Source organism: Rattus norvegicus, chromosome 1 (genome assembly GCF_036323735.1).
Source record: "Rattus norvegicus strain BN/NHsdMcwi chromosome 1, GRCr8, whole genome shotgun sequence".
Classification (NCBI taxonomy): domain Eukaryota; kingdom Metazoa; phylum Chordata; class Mammalia; order Rodentia; family Muridae; genus Rattus; species Rattus norvegicus.
In genome coordinates this window covers 164836625-164843691 of record NC_086019.1, presented here as the reverse complement: position 1 = coordinate 164843691, position 7067 = coordinate 164836625, and the positions used below count along the sequence as shown (strand labels likewise).

At 46.2% G+C, this 7067-nt stretch overlaps 1 protein-coding gene across 2 annotated transcripts in view; it reads right to left on the bottom strand.

Moving 5' to 3' along the window:
* Positions 1-7067, bottom strand: part of Fchsd2 (FCH and double SH3 domains 2) — a 321476-nt gene that overhangs the window by 253700 nt on the left and 60709 nt on the right. The window lies entirely within an intron of this gene.

Genomic DNA, 7067 nt, shown 5'->3' with positions numbered 1-7067 from the left:
GGCCTGGTGTAAGAATCCAAAATGGAAATCATTCTTAAGGCCGAGAGAGGCTAGCGAGATGGCTCGTCTGTTAAGAGCTTGTCCTACTTTTCCAGAGTACCAGAGTTTGATCCCCCACCCCCAAACACACACATTCTTGTCAGGCAATGCACAACTGCCTTTAACTCCTGCTCCAGGACTCAAAATTGCCTGTACCTCCTGTTTTGCAGGATCCAATGTTTCCTTCTGGTCTCTATGGGAACTGCATTCATATGCACAATACCACACACACACACACACACACACACACACACACACACACACACACACACGGGGGGGGGTGGGTGGGGAGAGAGAGAGAGAGAGATTAAAAAGTAAAAAGAAGAAAATATTTTTAAAGTCTTCTGTAATCCTTATCTCATGAGCCAACAGCCTGACAGGGATGAATCTGGCTACTTGGAGCAATGTAGGTGCACCCATCTCCTCCGACTTCTGTTGCTTCTACAGGAAATGCACTTGCTTCAAATGCACGGCGATCTGAAGAAGAAGTTGGAATTCCCCAGACTGACAGTTTTTCAGTCGATTCTATTGGTGGAACTTGGGAAATTTAGAAAGATGCTTGAGAAAATACCCTGGGAGAAGAGGGAGATTTTCTTACCAAACAGGCAACTCTACTTACTTACAAAGAAGACAGCATTTTTGCCACCTAGGACAGAGCTCAGATGAGGTTTGCGCTCTGGGCCAGAGCTAGCTGTGACCATAAATCCTACTCCCTAGGCCACCGTGCTAAATTCAGGTATCTCATCTGTTCTGGTTCTCCCACTATTCCTTTGAGCACATACCTGGCATTCAGGTCGCTTAAAATAAAAATCTCAATTATGCAAAAGGAATCTTTAACCTGCAGTCTTTTCCATACTCATCATTCAAAAACAAACAAAGAAACAAACAAACAGAACCCTGTCGAGTTGGATTATGTTGACAAACATACTTACTTTCTCAGGAGGCTGAGGCAGAGGGTGGCTGCTTGAGTTGGGAGTTCTAGGCCAGCCTAGGGAATGTGTCTACTGGTTTCTTCATTTGTTCAATCATTTGCTTTTCTAAAAAGTTGATATGGAGAACTGGGAGGTGGTGGTGGCAGCACATGCCTTTAAGCCCAGCACATGGGAGGCAGAGGCAGGAGCATCTCTGAGTTCAAGACAAGCCTGGTCTACTGAGTAAGTTCTAGGACAGCCAAGGCTGCACAGAGAAACCCTATCTTGAAAAACATAAATAACTAAATCCACAGGAAGCCAGGTATAAGGGGTGGGGGTGGGGTACGGATGGGGGTTGGTACCCAGGGGCAGCATGGCCTTGAACTCATTCTGAAGGCAAGGCTGGCTTTGAACTCCAGATTCTCTGCCTTTACTCCTCACATGCTGGGATTATAGGAATGTGACATGATGACTAGCTGTTTGCTTTCTCTCATACATGCCACATCATTTCTGTGGTGGTCAGAGGACAGTTTTGTGGAATGGGTTCTCTTTTTCACTTTAGGTGAGCTCTGAGGATCGAACGCAGGCCTTTATATGTGCATAGCAAACACTTTACCAACACAGCCATCTCCTGGCTCTCAGATCAGGCTCCATTTAAAGCTAAATGCAGGTGTTCAGTCACTTAGAACATTGAAGTATTAGCTGGACGTAGGAATGCATGCTTGCAGTTATAGCACTCGAAAGGCAAAAGCAGAATCATTTCAAGTTTGAGGTCAGCCTGGTGTATGTCGTGAGTTTGAGGCCAACCAAGCTGACACAGTCAAGACACTGTATCAAAACAAAACAACAAGGGGTTGGGGATTTAGCTCAGTGGTAGAGCGCTTGCCTAGCAAGCACAAGGTCCTGGGTTCGGTCCCCAGCTCTGGAAAAAAAAAAAAAACAACAAACAAAACTTAGGAAAGAGCGCGGAGGGAGTCTCTTTTCTTAGGGTAATTATCACTAAGTTGATAGACGCTGGACAAAAGCAGAACCTGGGTTGGGACAAGGAGCAGAGTGACCAACTCTGCCAGTAGAGTTGAGGGAACAAGTCATTTAAGGTATAAACTGACCAATATAAACAGAAAAATCATTTATTAAGAGGATTCTCCAGTAAGGAACTGTGGCTCAGGCCTATAAGCCCAGCACTCGGGAGGCTGAGGAAGATCTCTACAAGTTCAAGGCCAGCCTGGGCTATACATAAAATGTACAGGCCAGCCTGGCTACAGAGTGAGAAGCTCCTGTACAGGAAGCCCCCAAGCAACCTGAACACCAGTTGCACGGAACCTGCACAGGACCTGACACCCTCTTCTGGTCTTCAAGAGCACTAGACACACGTGTAGTGCACATGTATCATGTAGACACACACATACACATAAACACTTTTAAATATTTTAAAAAAAGAAAGAAAGAAAGAAGAAAGGAGGGAAGGAAAAGAAAAGAACGTGAACTGGCAGTCTCCAGTTAAGAGTATGATTTGCCAGTTGGCTATCTGTTTGAGTCTCCAGAAATACAATACATGGCAAGAATTGTTGTTTCCGAGATTGTAATTAACTATGTAGGTGCTGGATAATTAGCTTGGCTTTAGTCGACACTTTACAGTGTGTGTGTGTGTGTGTAAAACATCACAGTGAATGCTGTACCGATTAGGATTTTCTTGTTGGTTGGTTGGTTTTTGTTTTTTGTCAAACTGTCAAAAGCTAAGGTTATCTGTGAAGGACGAATCTCAGTTAAGAAAATGCGTTTATGGAATTGGCCTATAGGTAAGTCTATGGGGTATCTTCCTGACTGAGGACTGGTGTGTGGGAGCCTAGACCACTGTAGATGGTACACCCTTGGGTAATAGTCTGGGTTGTATAAAAAGAAGCTGAGTGGGCCATGGGGAGCAAGCCAGTGAAGAGCATTCCATGGCCTTCACTTCCACTCCTGATTTAGTTCCTGCTCTGACTTCCCTTCATGACGGATTATAGGCTGTGAGCTGAAGTAAACCCTTCCCTCCACATGTTGGTTTTGGTCAGTGTTTTATCACAGCAATAGAAAACAAACTAGAGCACATGCCTTGGCTGTGTGTGATTTCTCTTTCTCCATTATACCTCAGTAATGCTTTAAAAAAAAAAGAATTTCAAGTTGGCAGTTTTTTCTTTCATGGTACCTAAATAATTATTCATAGTATAATTTTACATTCTAGTCATGATTGATGATCTAAAAAAATCAAGAAAATATATTATATACAACAACTTCTATCAAGCCTTTTAAAGAAGGTGAAACTAAGCAGTTCAAAGGATTTTTGTTTGTGGAAAGCAGTTCCCCCACATATCCAGTGTCAGGGATGGAACCAAGGTCCTTTCACATGGGGATCTTTCCCAGGAATTTGGATAGGGAGCCTGATCCTCCTGCCTCCAAGTGCTGGGATCAGAGATTTATGCCACCATGTCCACCTGGGAAGTTCAATTCTCAGCTGAGTCTGGCATTCAATGTGGCCCTTCCTCTTCTCCCCTCTGACGTGTCCTTCAAATGCAGATGCCCTGGCGGCATGATCTTAAAGTTAGAAGAAGGTTCAACTGTGAGGTCCACTTTATGGTGGACTAACTGGGCTTCCGTTATTGTGGTTACAGGGTTTCATGTAGCCCAGGCTGGCCTCAGGCTCACCATGCAGCTGAGGATGACCTTGGACCTTGGATCCTCCTGCTCTACCTTCCTAACTCTGGTTGTATGCAGTGCTAGGGGCTGAATGCATGGCCTCATGACTTCTAGCTAGGCCAGCACTCTACCAACTGCGCTTCATCCTACTTCCTAAATAGGACTCCTTTGACTGCAAATCATGGAAATTCATCTTCAATGGCTTAAGCCCACCAAACAAACAAAATCCAGAGACATAAGCAGGAGGGATAGGCTTGTCAACTTACAACAGTGTGAAACCCGGGAGGAGGCTGGCATGGAGAGTTGGTTAGATCCGTGTGCATGCGTCCAGTCTCTGCTCCCACCTCACCACCCTGCCCTTTCTGGGTTGGTTCCTCTCTCATTTGCCGTTCTCATGTGCTAACAAAATGTCTCCCAAGAGTTCCATTTTGATGTCATCAGCTTTCTTGGGAAGAGGGTGTCTTCCCAATCGTTCTGAGGAAAACAGCCGACAGTCTCATGACTGGGTTATTTCCCCAGTGCTAGAGTTGACAGAGTGGTGTCAACCACACAGGAACTCCTTGAGCTGAGAGTGGGGGCAGGGCAGTTTCCCAAAGGAAACCAGGGCGCTGATAGCAGAAATGGGAATTGCTAAAAGCAGGCAGGGAAAACCAGACACACAGGGGATTCGTGTCAGGAAACCCCCAAACTTCCTTCGTGTCCCCCAGCTGGAAACTGCCATTTAGTCCAGTAAGAAGGACGTGTGATTTATTAAGCAACTGGAGACTTTTCAGGAAGAGATGAGGTAGAAGGGGCAGTTACTCTGAGCTGAGTTGGGTCCCTGCTCCCTCCTCTTTAGGCTTCAGCCTCAGAGACAGGATTTCCTGGAGTTGCAACTGTTGCTGGAGGGTGGTACAAGCACAGAGGCCTTTGCTCCAGACCACATGCTACCTGAACAAATGTGTGTTTGTGGACGCTCAACCCAGGAGGATAAGAGGAGAAAGCACCAAATCGTGCCTAGAGCTTCACATTGAGTTGGTACATGTTAGGGCCTTCGGTGCCAGTGGTAGGAGTCAAACTTGGATTCCAAAGGCACAAGGTAGTGCTTCCATCCCTGACTAACAGTGGCTAGTGCTGGGGGTGGGAAGGCGGCCTAGTGGATAAAGCAATCTCCATGCAAGTGGAAGGACCAGAATTTGTGTTCCCAGAACCCACATAAAGCTGGATGCTCCAGCAAAGTTCTGTAACCCCATACTCAGGAGAGACGAGTGGTTAGAGACAGGAGAATCCCTGGAGGCTTCAGTCAGCCCACATGCAGCAGAAAGCAAGGAGAACAAGCAAGACCCTTCGGTCACGGTGGGAAGCAGTGACTGACACCCGAGGTTGTTCTCTGACATGGACACGTGTGCCATAGCATACATGCTCATGCTCACACATCTAAGCACACATCACACCATCACATGGTTACACAAACACACAAGAATGCCCACTGCCAGGATTTGTGTAACTTAAGAGATATCACAAAGGGGAACCCTGCCTCTCCCTCACCCGTGTATTAGATTAAAGAATCCTGAGCTCTGAACCCTGAGCCTGAGGACATGATATGCTGGACTCCAGCATGAACAATTTGGCCCCGTTAGAGTGAGTATCCACGGGTATAATTGACAGGGGAGCCTTCCTGAAGAAAACCCAAACTTCCATGGAAACTGGATTCCTCATACTATGCGTCTTCCATCCCCTACCCTCCCACCCTGCTGTGTTCCAGGAGGCTGACTTCTATGGATTCTTGCTTCAGATTGGGGTTTGGCTAATGGAAATGTCGTTAAACCGGGCCTGTTCTACAGGATGACAATACCTGAAGCAATGGATTTTTCAAAATGAAAAGAGGCAGCCTGAAGCCAGGCTTAGTGGCACATATTTGCCTGTAACTCCAGCACTGGAGAGGCAGAGGCAGGGAGATTAAGAGATCAAGGCCAGGCTAGGCTACATAAGACCCTGTCTCTAATTAAGTAAGCCATGAAAAGGGCTGGAGAGATGGCTCAGAGGTTAAGAGCACTGTATGATATATACATAATATATAAATATTTTAAAAAAAGTAAGCCATGAAAAGAGGTGGGGAGGTAGGGAAGGAAGCAGAGAGAGACCTATAGTTACAGCGCTCTTCAGATCGGGGAAATAAGACTGTGGGTTTGAGCTAGCCAGGGCTACACAGCAAGACTCCATCTCAAATAAAACAGAGGAACAGGGGCTTGAGAGATAGCTCAGTAGTTGATGGGCAAAAGGACCTGAGTTTGGCTTCCAGCATTCATGTCACAATCACCTGTAACTCCAGCTCTAGAGAATCCTGATATCTCTGGCCTCCATATGTATATACACACACACTGACACAGACACAGACACACACGTAATTAAAAATAATAAAAATACATAATTAAAACAACAACGACACAACCACAGTGGCTAAATGTAAAGAAACAGGCTCCTCAAACCTCAAGCCTGCCTTTCTAAAGCTAAAGTTTAGAGGAATTAGAGGGTACAGTAGAGGGTGGCCTGGGGTATGGGGAAAGATGGCTGGGACTGAAACAGAGTGGAGTAGTCAGTGGTCTGCACATGTGCAATCAAACTTCAGGGCTCTTCAGAAAATGGCGGTGTTGGCATGTTTGGAAGGCGGAGTTTTGGGCCCTCTGAAGTCAAGAGATCACCCATCAGACATGTGCAGAGGAAGGGTGAAGGGCGGGTAGATTCCACCAGTCTGAGGTTATCTTTGAATTTTTGAAAAAACGACCTGGACAAATATTGCTGCCAAGGGCCATGCGTAAGAAGTGTCATCTAGAGCTGAGTTAGCTGGGATTGTGCTGCGAATCCATGTGACCTCTAAGACAGGTGACCCGAGCAAGTTTCTCAGAGTAAATAAAGCTTGAGGGTGGGTTCAGAATCTCCCTCAGCTCCAGAAAGGCCCAGTTGGTGACCAGAATAAGAGAAGAGAGTGATGTCAGGGCATTTATTCCCCGACCCCTGCCTTGGGGTGCAGCCTTGGGTTTGCTCTGTTCCTCAAGTAAAAGTCACAGATCCTCAAAATGCTTCTCAGAGATCTCTCTCATCCCAGAGTCGGATAACTCTCTCGGGTGCTCAGGTCTTTGAGGCAGTAGCAACTTTGCAACCAGGAGCTCTAGGTTCTTTCTACACCTAAGGACTCTTTCACACATAAAACTTCTGTATATTTTCGTGTTTCTTGTTGGGACACCAGATGATGGTGTCCCTCAGATTCTATTGGCTAAAATAAGTTAGAAGATGGGGCTCAAAGAATAAAAGCAGACAGAGATGGTACAGCCAAGGGGCCAAACAGGCAGGCCAGCAGTGACCAGAAGCATGGTCTAGATTCTCCACAGCTAACCCAAAGACCTGGGTTTACTCTCTTCCCCTGGGTAGATTTCAGCCATCAAGAAGAACGGCATTTTCTGG